We start from the raw sequence: 17,239 nt of genomic DNA on the forward strand, positions 1-17,239 counted from the left end.
CTCTCTCTCTCTCTCTCTCTCTCTCTCTCTCTGTGTGTGTGTGTGTGTGTGTGTGTATATGTGTGTGTGTGTGTGTGTGTGTGTAACAATAATGACTAATGAGACCACTGATTTACAGGGAGAACCATGAGGTTACTTTGAGGCATAGAGGGTGGAAGTGATGTAGGTAAAAATGCTCATGTATGAAGTTCTAAAATAAAATAAAAATAAAAAGGAAGGCCAGCAGCACCATTCCTTGACGATGCTTTCTTTTCGCACTGTATGCTTATGGCTTCTTTGTCAAAGAACAAGTGTGTCAAGTGTCAGTTGGGGTGTGGGTTTATTTCAGGGTCTTCAATTCTATTTTATTGATTGACTGGCTGGTCTGTCTTCTATACCATGAAGATTTTTTGTTTGTTTGTTTGCTTTTTTGTTTTTTTTGTTTTTTTTTGTTTGTTTTTGTTTTTTGGTTATCACTATTGCTCTGTAGTTCAGCTTGAAGTTAGGGATGGTGATTCCTTCGGAAGTATTTTATTGATTTTATTGTTCAAAAATGTTCTGGCTATCCTGCATTGTTTTGTTTTGTTTTCAAATGCATGGCTAATGTGCCTTGCTTGTACTATTCCCTGGAGGAACAGGAATAATTTACATCCATTTTCTAAATCAAATACCACTGGTGGGTCTGGAGTTTAACTTACACAATATTGCAAGTTTTAACACTTGGAGTATCAAACATGGTTGGTGATCCAAGTAGTGTATTATTTTAACTGTTACATAGTGTTAGAAAAATAGGCCAGTTACTTCTCTGATGTCTCTCTCTCTCTCTCTCTCTCTCTCTCTCTCTCTCTTTCTCTCTCTCTGTGTGTGTGTGTGTGTATGTGTCTATGTGTGTGTCTGTGTGCTTGCAGATGCACCCATGTGTATATACTACCTATTGATGGAGAATTATTTGGGAATTTGACATATTAGCAGGGAAGTAAATTATTTGAGATGGCAATCAAATTTTAGTTGCAATAAACCATCCATTAAGGACTAACACCTTAAGGATTATTAGTGATCCAGTAACTTTCACTTTCTCTCTTACTTTCCATTTCTCTTCTTCCCACTTTAGACTACCACTAACATTCAAATGTGTTCATGGTTGATTCTCAATATAACATAAAACATTGTAGCCATCACAGATTGCCAGTTTGTAAAATTGTGATACTTCGGAGCCCCTCCCACACCACTCCATCGATTTTTGTTCTGTGTGACCTCACCTCCACGCATTTCGTAAGTTGACTCTTAGGTTGTCAGACTTATGACTTACCATATTGCTTCTCTTTGTCCACTTCCAGTAGTACATTCTTTACTTACATTTGTAAAAATCATGATCTTAATAATCACACCCATAGCTTTTTAGAAAGGAGAGCGTGTTCATTGTACTACTTTATTATACTTCTGAATCACCATTACTGGAAAATGAAACTCTATTTATTAATAACTGCCCCTCTTCCTTTTCTCAATTAATTCTGTTTTCAGCAGCATAAATGACAAAGTAAAGCCTGTTTATGGCTCCATCTTGTTGGTTAACCAATATATGTTTGTAAGGATGAACTTAATATACTGTTTTCTCAAAAGAAGGATGTAGAGGAAGATGAGTTCTGCCGACATATATGTGTATTACACAGAAGAATCAATATTTAAAGGACGGTGGAAATGCATTTGTCCTAAGTGTGAGCTTTGCTGATTCAAGAACCAAAGGAGCTATTCCTATGCTCTGCTGCCACCTTGGCAAACCAGAAGGATTTACAACGGAATTCTTCCAGCTGCTGTCTGAAGCAGCTTCAGAGGCCTTTCAGGACTGCTGGGCTCAGATGGGAATTTGAAGTTTCTGCCATTCACATCGGGTTGGGGTAGATTGGGTCCGGAGGAGGTACTGATTCAGTGGTAAAGTGTGCTTTGCTCTCCCTTTAAAAATAACCCCTTTCAGCAATGCCTATCTGTAACTCTCGGAACTAACAGCTTCCTACTTTCTTTCCTACAGAATAGAGCTTGAGAAAGGCAGTTTGTGCTCAGATCACAGTCCTGGCTCATTTGCCAGAGAAAGGTACAGCAGAGGAGAACAGTTTCCTCAGGCCTGAGTTTCTTTTCGGGGCTCAACAAGAGAGTTCTCTGCTTACTCAGTTAACTTTCTGGAAGTTCTGAATGGATAGGCAAAGCTGTTCACTAAACCCAAGCAGGCGTTTATTATATAATTAGCCTGTTCCAAGGGCACTGAGGAAACACTGTTGGTCAAATCACCCTTAAAAAAACTGACCTGATATATCAAGTCCTGCTCCTTTGTTTTTAATTTTTGCATTTGTACTTCTCTCTCTCTCTCTCTCTCTCTCTCTCTCTCTCTCTCTCTCCACACACACACACACACACACACACACACACACACACACTTATTTATTCCACTCAAACTTTTCCCTTTAGGCTCCTTTGCTCAATCCTTTTTTCCACCGGGTCTTCAGGTGTCTTACTCTTTCTTATTTGACTGATGTCTGTTTAGTTGACACCAGCTTCTGATGGGTAGGTAGGAGGCAGCTCTCCTTGAGGTTTCATTTAAATTTGCCAGGAGTGGGTGGGTCTGCTTCTCCATTCCTCTTGCACTGCACTCGAAATCCTGTTAAGAGTTAGAGCTTGATCAGAGATTTCTAAGTCTTCAAAGCACAGCTGGGCAAGGAAGTTATATGAGAGGCGGGGGACACAGAAGTAAAGGAATAAAAACCAACTTTGCTGGCAACTTCAATAAATCCAGTAAGCGGAGGTAAAAAATAGATTGTGAGGGCTGGGTCTGGTCCGGATGAAACGCTAGGTTCCTTCCCATCCCCTAGTCTGGCTTGGAAAGCGCGCCACTGGCGTCTTGCCACCCAAGTGCCCCTAGACAGCCACGCGCCCACTGGAACTGCACGTGAACAAAGCTTTTGCCAGAAGAGCCACCGCCTGCGGTTTCTCAGCTCAATCTAGCTTCTATCCGGGGTGTAGGGTGAACACAGGGTTAAGCTAGTTCCCTCCTCGATGGGAGGGAAAGGAGTGGGAGGTGAAGGAAGCTTTCTGTCTTGCCCGGTACCTTGCAGTTAGTTGTACATTTGAAAGCAGTCGCCATCACTTGTGAGTTTGGCGTCATCCATTGTCACCACCAAGGAATGTGCGCTGGGAGATAACACCAAGTGGGTGCTTTTCAAACACGCAGAGCTCTCTGCTTCCAGGTGCGCTCCTCTCTGGTCCTCCGCCCGAGGCAGCACCGCAGAACCAGTCACCGCGTCCACTGAGCCTCAGGACCAGACTGGCAGTTCTCAACGATGGGCAGGAGGGACCTCGGCGGCGACCCCTAAAACAATACCATGCCCGGGGAGTCCCTCTACTGCCGCTCCAGCTTCTTCCCTTTCCACCTCCCCGACCCCGTCGGATTCGGATGAGCTAAGGAGACAAGACTGCCAGGTAAAGGGATTACTATTCCAGGTGAAGTTTCTAGTGAGTACCCTGGCTTTCTTTACGTGGATACCTCGGTATTTGCACCCCCTCTCCCTTTTGAACAAGTGGTGGGTGGTCACCGGGTGGGTGTTCTAGTATTTGTCTTTTTATCCGCAAAGAAAATGAGATTCTTTCTCTACCCCGACTACTTGGGGGCTGGGCAGGGGATGAGGTGGAGGGGGGAGGCTTCTATATTCAAGTCGATTCCAAATTCTCTAGGGAGTTTTGTAACTGAGTTGTGCGTAAAATCGCTCATTTGCTACCTGCCAAAAACATCGATCCTAAATGGAGTTTTCCAAATCCCCTATGCTTAGAACAGCCTTTCATTTCCTTAGAATGCTTCTCTTAAGTCCGGTAAGTAGCAACCTCCCATATCCATCTGGGTTGAATGCAAGAAGTGTTATTATCAAGCCTCAGTATCTCAAGCCCCTGCCTCCTGCCCTATGCCCGAAATCCGGAATCAATTCGTCACTAAACTGAGGACACTAGTTTGTTTTCTTTCCAATCGCTTGTGATTTTTTTTTGCCAAGATTCTTTCCTGCTCTTCTGTTGCACCTGGGCCTGGCAGGTCCATAGCTGGTGTAATTGTGCTTTCCTGAGTCATGGATCAGGGATGCAGAAGTCCCCAGGAGCTCCCAATGCTGGGGAGCCCACTTTCCCTGATCCATGTGCCTGGGATGCAGAGGTAGGTCCTTCTAAGCCCTCAGGCGCTGAATGCAGATACCCAGAGTAGTAAGAGGGAGGGCCTATCCAGCTGCCCTAGAGTCTCCACCAGACTCCTGCCTCCTGGAAAGAGTTGTCCTCTGAGCTGAACAGTCTCTTACTGGAGATTTCAGCGCTGGTGCGGTCACTTTTTTTCTTTTCCTTTTCTTTTCTTCTCTTCTCTTTTCTCCTTCCTTTTTCTTTTTTTGTAATCTCCTCCATGATTTAGAAGCCCAGCTAGCTAAGTCTGTCTTGGAAGGGCTGGTCCCCAACACTTGCTATTTGGATAAATCATGTGGCCTGCCAGGCGCCTTGAGCGAGCAGGGGCAGTTGTTCCAGAAGGCTAGCGCCATCGCCACTCTTATCTGGGCACTTTACTTCTGAAGCTCCCAAGAAGACTCCCTCTATCTGTTCTCAGATTAGAGTCTCCATTGGAGCCCCATTCTCTCCCGGTTATTTGTCAGTTACACTTTGAGTTTGCTGAAAAGGCAGACAAGGATATGCCTCTGTGTTTTCTAGCCTCCTGTATACAATTAAGCACGGGGAAGGGTGGCAAGCTTTCTCGAACCCTGGTGGTGTGCGCCAATGTGAGTGCCAGAGTCGCGGCGGGTTTGGGTGGATCCCTGTGTGGCTTGGGAGACAAATCGGGCGTTTCTCCAAGTCGCCTTACCAGGGTTTAAGAGCTCAAATCCATGAAGGTAGCAGACACAACAGCACTGCAAGGAAATAAAAACAATTGGGGAAGTGCTGCCAAGTGACTCAGACTTTGAACTGAGGACAAGGAGTGCGGTCGCGCCGGGGGGTTAGTCCGGAAATCTTCTCCAGCGCGTTGCAGCCAACGCCCCTGCCAAAGTCCTCAGCCCCGCGAGCTGAGAAGATCCCTAGGGAGTTGGCCCAGGCCAGCCTTCAAGTTCCAAATCGCTTTTCCCGGGGTCCTCCCAACAGTGCGCCTCCTTGCAGCCTAACGCTCAGTGATGGCTTGCTCTCCCACTTCTGTTAGTATTCTGCCGGTCTCCAGACTAGTTAAAACAGGACCACAACTTGCTGGAGACACAGGGACAGCAATGAATGGAGGAGCAAACCAAGCCACCATCCCCTTGCCAAAAAAAAGGGGGGGGGTATCAAATAGTCAAGTCTCCGATTTCTTAGATTACCCTTTAACCTTTGCAAAGAGAATCACAAGTGAGAAAGCTGTAGCGACTGGATGTCTTAACTGTACAGCCGGTTCTCTTAGTCTTTGAAGTGGACGTTGTCAGTTGTCTATTGTAATTTATGGAGACAACTCATCTACTGAGCATCATTCTTTCCAGGAGTAGCCGGAATTACGGGGAAAAGTAGATGTGTCTAAATATGATGCCAAACTCTAATTTCTCCAGCTAAAGTTTATGAAGAAAGCTTCTGAGCGGACGGACCTTTGATGGACTGGGGGTGCAGCACATCCCCAATGTTGCCGGCGAGTGAAATAACGCCATTTTGGTTTGAGAGACTGGCTATATTTTTACCTCTAATGTTACGTTTCGATCATTTCTGAGTTTAAGTAAAATAGCTCCTCTGGTGTAGACATACATCCGGAGGACTACACAGAAAGGGTCTTTCACCTTTTAGAGAAGCTCCGGGTTGGTACGAGGACGCCTGAGGAAGCTTAGAGAGAGGGAGAGGAGCAGCGCTAGGTCAAGTTGGCATCCCTGGGAAAGCGGGGTGCACTTAACTCTCTCCAGGGAGGACAGGGTTAAAAAGCCCCATCTGACTTCTCTTGGAAAGCCTAGAGTTGCAGCGGCTCCTCCCAAGCATTCTTTAAACCCGAGAAGTGGGAGGGACTCCGCAAGGGTGGGAGGAGAGGAGGGAAGCAGAGAAAGAGGGCTCCGAGAGGGGAGCGCGCCAGAGCACGAGGGACCGAGGGAGAGGAGGGGCGCGCGAGCAGCCAAGCCGACCCCGCGAATTCATTACAGTAAACATCTCCCGAGAGGGAGGGGGGGGTGTCAGGTGGGGTGGGGGTGGGGACCTCGCTCCGAGCCTACATTAGCTGACCGGGTCCGATCGAGGCTGCAGTGTGGCTGGAGCAGCCTCCAGCCCCGCGCCCCGCAGACGCTGCACTTGGAGCCAGCTCCGCGCCCGCCCCCGCGTAGCCCGAACTGCATGCCCCACCGCGCGTGGTCCGCGCACACTCTGCGACCGAGCTCCGGTCCGGTTCCCCAAGCGACCCGCTTAGCCCAGGGTCTCTCAGCAGTCCCGGACTCGCTCGGACGCTCTCCACCGCCCTCCTAGATCGCCCTACTTTTTTTTCGGGGTTCCAGGCGGAGAGGAGAGGGTGAGACTGAGGAGGGAAGACCGGAGCTGCGGCGGCAGACCGAGCCTAGAGAAAGTGGCATGCCCGACCCCTGGAGGCGGAGGTGTTGGAGGACGGGGGAAGACGATGCCGCGGCTCCGTAGGGGACGTAGGCGACAGCAAGCGAGACGAGCCGGGTGCTGGGGCGCCGGCAGGCTGCCGGGGGGCGCGCACCGCTCTGAAGCTCCAGCCTTTGCCTCCCGGGGCTCCGACGCAGCGGGAGACCGAGCTCGGTTCCAGCAGCCGCCTCCGCCACCTGGAGGACCTAGCAAAAGTTTGGATCTTGGGGAGGGCGCTGTGCTGAGAGGAATTACCAGCGGGGCTGGAAGGAGACCTGAAAATCCTTAGCAGGTAAACGCGCACCCTTAACCGTGCCTCCCACTCTGGGCTTCCTTTCCTTGGAGAGCTGAGTTAGCTACGTGTGACTCAAAGTAAGACGGAGTCCAAGTTCAAGGTCCCGGGGATGGGTATCCAGAGCAGGCAGTTCGACAGTCGTGTTAGCTGGGTGTGGGAGTGTGAGTGTGTGGCGGCGACGGGGGGAGGGGGGGTGTCTTGGTGTTTCTTCTTGCCAGATAGGCAGCTGTGCGAGAGTCGATTCCCCCCCCCCCCCACTTTCCCCCAGGAGTTCAGGAGAACCGTGGGCCCCAGCTGGTGTCTGATTTTGTACAGTTTGGAAATTTGGAATGTGTAGCCAAGGACTTTTAAGTGTGCTCGAATCCAGAAAAGAGATTGATGGATTTCAGTCACTTCCATCGTCTTTTTTTTTTCTTTTCTCAGCCCCATTTAGTATAAACAGAAAGGAAGCTCACTCTACCTTGCCCGCTTCTCTGAGCTCTCTCTGAATCTTAGATTTGGAGAGGGGTATGCATATTGAGAGCAAAATATCAAAAAATTGTATTTTTCCCTGCCTTGACATCCTCGGAGTCTTCCCTACTTTCTTTAACCTTCTGGTGTCTTGAAAGCCTGAGCTATAAAATTCACATTTTCATTGAAGGGCAAAATGAAACGTGCTAGCCATTGGTGGTTTAAATTTGCTATGTGTGTGTATGGTAGTGAAAAAAAAAGGGGGGTGTGGAATTGGACATAGATGTATGTACTGCTGCCTGAGGTTATTGATATTGTAGACAGCCCCTACCCCCATCCCACGACTCTTTTTGGCCTGATACTCAGTGATGAGGGGGAAGTGAGAATGGCCTCATGTGTGCAAAGAGGCTAGGGCACCAGAGGGAAGAGGCTCACAAATTCTGAACAGCAGCCCTATGCATTTCAGCTAATAAAATAGCTACTGCTCACTCCCAGGGCACAGAAGATTCAGCACCACCATCACCCCTTAAGGCCCTATAGAGTTTTGAAGCATCTCTTGGGGCCCTGCTTTCATCTTTATTATGATGATCACTATTAATTCTCCTGGAAACTCTTAGTACTTTCCCTGAATGAAAATCATCTCTCCGAGAGAGAGCTTCTGATTAGTTCTAATAGAGGGAATCTCCTATACAGCTAAGAGTAAGCTAATCAAGCAAGCAAGCGCAAGGCGCAAATCCCTGTAAATGTTCCTACAGGAGTGCAAAGTGCTGATCAGATTTCTTTGCATGCTGTGTCTGCTTGTGCAAACCCTCCTCTAAATGGGAGCCATTGCTCCCCCATTCAGCTGGGAGTCTACTTAATCACACGGGGTTCCAGGAGCTTTAGAGCATGTCCACTAGCTTACAGGATTATTGCTAAATTTATTATGTCTAACTTCCCCCAGCCCAAAGCTAATATGAAGGATGGCTTCCATACCAGAGTGGGATTCTGTCTAGTCCTACCTTGCATGACCTTATTAAATCTGCCAAGAAGTATCCCCCAAACATTCTGAGGCAAATAGAATGCAGGATTGGCATTTATACACCACTGTGTGGTTGTTGCTGAATGAATATAAAATTCTAGGTAGGGATCTGAAATGTTAGAACTGGATTGTGTCTTTTAAATCAGCAAGGATATTTACCAGATACATGTAGCGAGCTGGCCACCATATTAAAGGAGAATTAATCTTTGGGGAATGTGTAGATCAAGAAAAGTTGCTCATTTTTATGCAACGTTATTGCATCTGAATGTGGACAACTTTTCTCTCCTCATCTGTTTTTTTTTTTTTTCTTTTGTGAAACCTGAGAAATAATCAAAGTAAGATAGGATAAAACCCTTTAAGGGTCGTTACTAACGGCTGTTGACAGTGCATCGCCACATGCCCATGTCAAGTTGTAAATATCTGTGACAAAAGGAGGTTGAAAGATGTGATTTCAGTCATTATTCCATGTGTCTGATAGCAGGACCATGGAACTGTACAAAGAACTGGATGTGCTGTGGTATAGCAGAACCTATTTTACTATTATAGAATACTATTATAGACTTGCTCAGAGGGAATGCTAGTGGTTTTTGTTTGTTTTTTGTTTTTTGTTGTGTCCTTTTGTAAAGGGGCCCATTTCTTAACAATTACAAAGTTTCCCTGCAGTTTTGCAAATTCTCTGGGGTGTTTCAGGAAAATAAATTAGGTTCTAAAAGATGTCAGGCTGGCCTCCTCTGGAGTCCCTAGAGGAGCCAGTCATGTTTCGTCCTGTGGGCTGGGTTTGAGTTGATGTGATCATATCTGAGTTTGAATGGATGGATCTCTTTTGAACCTGCTCCGATGTCCTTTACATTTATTCTGGCCTGCTGGATAGCTTGACTTAGGACTTAAACCAACCTTCCTAAAGCAGGGATTCAGTTTCCCAGTTTGAGGCTGTGGTTTTAAGGATGTCTACAACCAGAAGTCTTATTCTGTAGAGGCTTGGCTGGAGCACCTCATCTAGTTTGACTCTTTAGCTCTATACTTTCCTAAGGAAGAATGTCTGCTCCTAGAATCAGCAGTGCCTGCCGTTCTGAATAAATACATACAAGGAAAGAGTGAGGGTGCTCAGAGACTGTTCCTCTCTCTTTAGAACATTCTAGTAAGTGAAGGTGAGGAACATTATTTCTGTTTGGGTCATGTGTTGTTGTTGTTGTTGTTTTTCAGGCTAATCATCTTTTGCTATCTTTAATTTTAATTCAAGTTCATTTTTTTTCCCAGTGGATTACTTTAATAACTTTGTGGTTTCTGCCACACTGATTCAAATTCAGTCCATTAGTGACCTCTATCTGTGAGAAGTGAATACTCATTGTTTTTCTTTCTCCTCATCAGGATCTGCAGACAGATGATGTGTGTCTGGGGACCTACTAGCTCCATAGATCTTTCTGAATATATCATATTTTTTTTCTAATTCCATTTTTTTTCTAGTACAGAGCTCAGGATGCTTAATGATATTTAATAACACTAATGAAATGTTATCAGTGAATGGAGTCAGTCCTACTAAATGGTTATTCCATAAAGCATTGACAATATGATCAAAATAAATTAAATCCAAGCAATGTAAAGTAACTGAAAGAATTGTGCACTCAAGGTGACTGCTGTCTTGAGACTGCTGCTGAATATCTGTGAGATTTTATTGCCCCTAAGTGCTTACATAATAAGGGAAACTTGAGCCGGGGGCAGAACATATTATGTGGTAACTAGACTTCTTAGTAACTGTGAGCTGAATCTTGAAATTCAGCTTGGCTTCTGTGAACTTAGGTGCTGAGGAGGGGCGGGGTAGAGTGTGAAAAGGGCATTTATACACAGATGGTCCTTTTAAGGAGACTCTAAAAACTTGACTCATTATCCATCTCTATCTTCTGAGGCTTTTCAAATAGAAATCTGAGTTTTAGTTGATTATTTGAAATATTAATTGAAGCTAAAGTTTATTCCATTTCTAACGGGTGGATATCATTATCTGACATTTTCCACATGTTTTTGATGTACTGGTATTTGAGATGTGGCGTTTTTAGAAGGTTGTTTTAATTCTTCCTTGAGAGAAAGACAAAAGACATTTTAAAGACCAATTATTGTTACTGAAGTTAACCATTGCTGATCTTCCTTATTGTTTTGGCTCTAATTTATTAGGATTTCATGAAATCCTACATTTTTTCTATGCAATTATGTGTTGAGGATTGGAGAAGTATTATCAATATGTTGTGACTCTAATAAAAGCAAACTCCAATTAAATATCTGTTATCAAATACACATATATGTACACCTCATAGGCAATTTTCAGACAGAGATTCTTTTCAAAGGTCTAAGTATGTTCACCTTTTAAGGGCCATGGCACAAATATTATAATAAAAATATCCTGTGTTCTGATGAATACAGAGGCTCATTTCAGTCTCATGGAACAGTAAAACACTGTATTAGCAAAATAATAAGTGGTATTTTGAGTATATGGTCAAAATCTGTTAGAACTTACATGTTTCTTTCCTTTTTTTTTCTCTACCCTTTGGCGAATTTCACATCTACTGGGTCTTTTGGTTTTCTTTGATTTCTTCTACTGTGGCTCTTTGAAGTGCTTCAAAATTAAACAGTAGCTACTTTTTAGGGAAATTCATCATGTTATGTTCAGGATTCCAGGAGAGTTAATGACGCAGAAAAAGTCCTGTAAAACATCTTTCTAAAAGAAGCCCTTCTCTCACAGGCTTCCTACTTACTGGCCTCCTGTACCATTTGCAGTGAATTGGAACTCCGTTATTTATTTATTTTTCAAATACCACCTTTAACTTAATTTAACGTGGGATGTGTTTCTGCAGAAGTGTGCAGCGCCTTGTGTATCTTGGGTCCCTTGAACAAAGCAGCATCGTTGTTTCCAAACTGCAGTAAGAGAAGGTAAAAGAAAATCCTCCGGTGTGTCATTGAGAGAGTCTGAAGGCCTCATTCACAATTCCCAAGCATGGGCCAGGTACGCTCCTGATGTTTAATGAAGACATACCTTTTGTACCTGGCAGCTTATCAGTGGGTGAAAGACTTCAGCCATTTTTGGAAGCACTCCCAAGATAAATCTCAGCCACAAACCATTGCCTTCTCTTCATGCTTCACACTTTCTTCTCTTGCTGATTTTAGAGGAATGTTCAAGAAACTTGGAAGAAGCCTTCTGTTGACCTAAGTGCATAGGTGCTATTACTCCTCTCAGTTGTATTGTTATAGTTCAGTTATTTTTATCCAAGCTTTCATACACTTAAAAGGATCCCTCCTATGAACTTCTGGAAAACCTGAAGGATTTTGGAGTTAAGACCACTGAAAATTAGCAGGTCCCGAAGTTCACAGATAGCAATGACCACCCTCATTTTGGGAGTAAACAGCAGTGGCATCTATGAAGTTCACAAATCTGTTCACTGGAGTTCACCCAGGTCACGTGGCCAAGTGGAAAACATTAGATACGTGTTAGTCCTGAAATAGGTTCACATGTTGCTGTCACTCTCGGCCCCAGCTGGTTGTGGGTGTTATTTTCATGAGTCTCTAGTGTCAAGACAAACTTTGAGATAGTTTCCCCTCTTATTTTGATCACAAACTTGGACACAGGTGCTTGGATGAAGGCATTTTTCAAGGGGTTCTAATGCTCAACTCCATGTAGGATAAAGGGGAGCTAAAGTGAATGGCTTAGTTAAGCATTGCCCTTAAAGATCCTATCATACGTTTCATTTATTTTTTTTCCTCCCCTTGCGGACTAGCTTCTGAAGAAGTGACATCATGAAGCTGAGGGCTACCTTGCTTTCCACAGAGTTAATATTGAACATTCATTTGAAATTTTAATTAAGCAGATTCAAAATTCTCCAAATACAAATACAGATTTTCATTCTTTGACAGATCTAACAAAAATGACCAGAGTTTGGTATTTTTATTAAAATACAAAAACTTAATGACAGCCTTTGATATATTTATATTTAAAATAATAGCATATTTTTATACTTTTCTGCTATTATATAAGATTATGAGTTTTTCTCATCTGAATGATTTTGTGGTATAGGTCTTTGGCCCTCTCAACCATGATAGAGTATGAGAAATGTCATTTTTGGGTGAAAAAAATACAATGTGCATTTTTAATGTTCTTATATTTCTTCCTATATTTGACCTTGTAGGAATTGCTTAATCTACTGGAGACTTAATTTCCTCTTTGCAGAGTTCAACAGAGTTCTTGAGAGGTCTAATAAGATTAATGTGTGTGGAATGCCTTGATAACAATACAGAGTTATATTCTCATAAAGAGGCATTATTCAGGTTGATAACATTTATCATTGGATGACTGTCTTGTGCTAGGCTAGGCTGGGTTTTGTCTAATTAACAGGATACGCAAGAGACTCCTTCGTCCTTCAGAAGCTTTGGTTCATGTGTGTGTGTGTGTGTGTGTGTGTGTGTTCATTTAACTTATGAAGTGTTTTGGACCCATGAATCATTTTTTTTTCCAGCTCACTTGGTGATTGGTTGCCTCTTTTGATGAACTTTCTCTATTTTGATGTACTTCTTCTTTCCAAGCATGAAAGATAATTAGGGTGAGGTGAGTTCCAGGGCTAAACTTTCCTTCTCTTGACTGAATTGATCATGAATGGATTCTGTTAAGGCTATTTATAGGAAGATAGCTTGAAATAAAATCTCTTGAAGTAAAATCACTTCTGTTTTTGGCCAGGTTTAAACTTTAAGTATGAAAGTTACCTATTATTAAAATAAAAGCATTAGTAAAAAAATATTGTATGATGCATTTATAAAATTTGTCTTATAAAATAAGGCTATTGTTTCAGTTCTTTGGTAAAAAGAAAAAATACGCATTGCTTATCAATGAATAAAAAGATTGGATTTGTTATGATGGAAATGTATATTATAAATTTTATGTCATTGGTATAAGTAAGACCTGGTGATACAGTTCTTTATGGCTTATTTCTGTAAATTTTATTCAGTTGTATTCCTTGATCTAAAGTTTCACAAACATATACATTTGTGATGTGTGCAAAATTACCTTGACATCATGATTCTTGGTTTGAATGAATATTCCACCCAATAATTCCAAACTCTTTTCCATTCCTAATTGTTACCTTTACAGGTCCTGAAAGTTAGTGTTTCTTTCTGTTTTATTTATTCATGTGTTATTATTTATTTATACTTCTTAACATTACTGAAACAGGCTCTCACTGTGGAACATTAGCTATTCTACAAGTGACACTGTAGACCAGGCTAGCCTTAAACTCACAGAGATCTGCCTGCCTCTGCTTTTCAAGTTCTGAAGTTAAAGGCAGCTACCACGAGTCTTAAGTCTTCCATAAGTTTGGTACTTTTATAGTCTCTTGTAAAGTCTGAGCTCATAGATATATATATATTTTAAGATGGAAAATTGCTTTCATAGTTTGGCAAAGTGGATGAAAATACTTTTGCATCTGACCTTGTTAAATGTAGTTATAATAAGATCTTAAGAAGGAAGATGTTTTCTATTGATGAAAGGTTAAACGAGCAAAGAAATAGAGCTTATATGTATCTGTGTGGGGAAGTTAGTGTAATTAGTGTGTACCCTTATAGTTTAAAAATATATCTTAGGTTTTGGAGACTGGAGAGGAAGTACTGTTTACGCTAAAATAAGTTATTGTTAATTTAGCTGTCATCCCCTGGAGATAATAAAGTAATGAGGTCTCAACAGTCCTTTCACCCCAATTTTTCTTTCCTCGTTTGAGTGTATAATGTAATTATTCTTTTCCCCACCTTTTCTTCCCTCTGGACATGCCTTGCCCCAACTCCATTCACCCCACCTTGCTCCTTTTCAAATTCAGGCCTCTCTTGGAACGATTGCTACATACATATGTGTATATCTAAATGTTTATGTATATACTCATGTATTGCCCAACATAACGGGCTCCATCTGGACAATGCCACTCACATGCTTGTGCTCAGAAGTCATCATTTGGTATTGCACAGTCAATTGGTGTGCTCTTCCCTGGAGAAGAGTGTTTCTCCCACTCTCAGCATTCCTTAGTTACCTGCACTTCTTCTATTGCAGATTTTCTTTCCCATATAGGCTGGAAGGAAACCCTATGTAACAAATGTACCACATGCCCTCAGAATGTCTGTCCCTTGTAAAGTCGATTAGGATGATGCATACTACAGATGCTGAAGAAAGTCTGTTCATACATTCTGAAGATGCTCTTTAGATCTTGCCATGGACCAGGCATTCAATGCAGGCATGAACAAACAGCATTCCTGGAATGTCCAGAGGTCTGTAGGGAAGGAGTCCTGTGATGAGACTCCAAGCTGGTGGCGGGAGAAGGGGATGCAGAGCCTGATTACATCATTGGGTTACGCATGACTGAAGATAGTGCTGTCAACTTCAATGAGTGAGCCACAAATATGCGGTGAAAAGAACTCTGCATTCAGATGATACCCTTAGGTTCTAATGTTGGCTCTTCTACTTGTTAATTTTGTGAAATGTGCAAAATTTTAAAGTGTTTGTAAGTCTTGGTCTTCTTTAAGTAGAAAATGGGAGTGGTAGGCATATATGTCTGTGGCAGGCACACTGCCTAGCATATATAAGGCTTTGCTGTCCATTTCTAGCATAAGAAGCACAGGGAAAGGAAAGAAAGGAATGGGGAGATAAAAGGGAAGAATGGCAAAGAATGTGAAAAATATGTTAGATTCACAAGCTGTTCCTATGAAAATTAAGTTCTATAAAATGTCTAACTGGGCACAAAAACTGACTGTACATCCTTTTGTCTTCAAAATGACACACTCACCTTCTATAAATATTTTGGCCATTTCCTTGGAATCCCAATGATTTTTCCCAATTCTGGACCAGATGTAGCCTCTATGACAAAGTCCTTTTTCTTTTTAACTTCATGCTCTATAAGCTATAGAGAACAAGAAAAGACATAAAATATTCTATAGTGACAAAAAGAGCCTGTAACTTGTAGGTGTAAGGAGGTGATTTGAGACAGTGCTTGGAAAAGAGAGAGGACAGAATGAAGACCTTCTCTCAAGTTAGGAAATCAGTTATGTCAACTAGTTCATCGAAAACATAACTCTTTGATTACTGACAGTTTTGTCTGATGGGTTTTCACCCATGAAAGTATATCTGTACACAACTGGCCCATTTTTACAAGAAATGCAGACTAGTACACCAAGAACAGTGAGCTATGTTGATTATGCCTTTGCCAAGGTACCTTGATTTTTATCAAGATGAGTTCCAAGTACTTCCTTTGCCCAACTCACTTTGCCCATGACTATTGTCAGTCTTGAAAATACTTTATTGTAGAAAATTAAAGCTTAAATTATTGTTATAGTTCTTCATATTGTTTAATGTCCTCATGCAGTGATTACACCTAAAGGGTCACAGTTAGTTTTTACTGTCACCTCAATGCAAACTAAGGAAGAGGGAATGTCAGCTAAAAGTATTGTCCTGTGGCCAAGTCTGTGAGAGATTGTCTTAACTGACAATTTATGTGGGAGAGGCCATCCCACTATGGACTTCACCACTGTTAGGCATGCGGGTTAGGATAATGAAGAGAGCTGAACGTGAGCCAGTGAGGGAACCAGGCAACACCAGTTTCCCCAAGGTTAGTGCTTTTGCTCCAGCTCTGACTTCCCTCAATGGTGGTAAGTGCTCTGGAAGAAGAAGCTGAAGTGAGCCCTGCCCTTCTCGAAGTTGCTTTGGGTCGTGGTATTTATCAGAGGAAGAGAAATCAAGCTAGAACCATTATACATTTTGGGTATAGGATGGTGCCATTGGGCTATCAATTCAATGTGGAGACATTCCTTTTAAAAGCATTTTTAAATTATTTGAAAAGGGGGTTTTGCACAGCTTCTGTAACTGGCTTCTTAACAAGTCTTAAGATACACTGTTGAAAATCCATTTTAATTTATCATTATGTACAGAAAATACTACATATATATACATATATATGTGTGTGTATATATATATATATATATATATATAAAATGTAGAAGGTATAATGAGTATTACAGAGATTTGCTTGTTGTTTTTTTTTTTTTAATTTTAGTTCTATGAATGTCTTGATTTAGCAGGAAATTAGGCAGCCCCAGGCCACCAGGTAGGGCAACACAGTAGCTTTTCCTTTTAAGATCACATAATATATAATGTAGCATGCATACATGTGATTAATTAAATTGGATCAGGGGGCAGCAGGCTCCAGAGTACACTTCCTAAGCTGTTACCATGTTTTTAAGTAGCTTCTGAGTTAACATTCAACCCAACAGAAAACAATAAGACCTTGTTTTGCTACTTTCGGAACTACAAGGGAGATTAAAATTCTTTGGAAAATGATTTTTTTAAAAACAATATTTTCCTTTTTCCCCAAATAGGTAAGGAACAGGTCTCGTAGTGCTGACAGCAGTGGAATATAAAACTTCAGTGTAATAATCTCAGGCTCCAAGGGATGCCAGACAGACATCCGTTAAGAGTCAGAGGCTTGGAACTGAGGTCTGGGCAAAGACTGAATACTAAGCATGTGCCACACACCATGCTAAGTTTATGCCAGGGCATTTGGGATAGATGTTGAAGTAAGACTCCATCCTTGCTCACTCAATGGTGGTAGTTTAACCCTCAGGAGAACGAAGTGAAGATACTGGATCAAAATGCAAGTTTTTAGACCTTAGCATTGGAGTTTTTGCCTAAGTAAACTCTTGTAGAAAACAGCATTCTGGGCTCATAAGAACTTCTTGAGTGTAATAAAAAAAATTACACTTTATTTTCTCTGTCCTTGATATGTAGTAGGTATGTAATCCTCTAGTTGAGAATTTCTATGAGTATGTGTATGTGTTTGTGTGTGTGTATGTGTGTGTGTGTGTGTGTGTGTGTGTGTGTGTGTGTGAGAGAGAGAGAG

The 17,239-nt window shown here is 42.4% G+C and overlaps 1 protein-coding gene across 2 annotated transcripts in view; it reads left to right on the forward strand.

Annotated features, from left to right (window-relative positions):
* The first annotated feature begins 3,090 nt into the window (after positions 1-3,090).
* Flrt2 (fibronectin leucine rich transmembrane protein 2) overlaps positions 3,091-17,239 on the forward strand; it is a 96,095-nt gene continuing 81,946 nt past the window's right edge. Inside the window, exon 1 of one of the 2 annotated variants that reach the window (XM_031356957.1) lies at positions 3,091-3,447. The gene's annotated coding sequence lies outside the window, so the exon portion shown is untranslated. Of the gene's footprint in view, positions 3,448-6,016; positions 6,860-17,239 lie in introns of those variants that run through there. The other variant, XM_031356956.1, reaches the window with a different exon arrangement.

Source organism: Mastomys coucha, unplaced genomic scaffold, assembly GCF_008632895.1.
Source record: "Mastomys coucha isolate ucsf_1 unplaced genomic scaffold, UCSF_Mcou_1 pScaffold6, whole genome shotgun sequence".
NCBI classification, from domain to species: domain Eukaryota; kingdom Metazoa; phylum Chordata; class Mammalia; order Rodentia; family Muridae; genus Mastomys; species Mastomys coucha.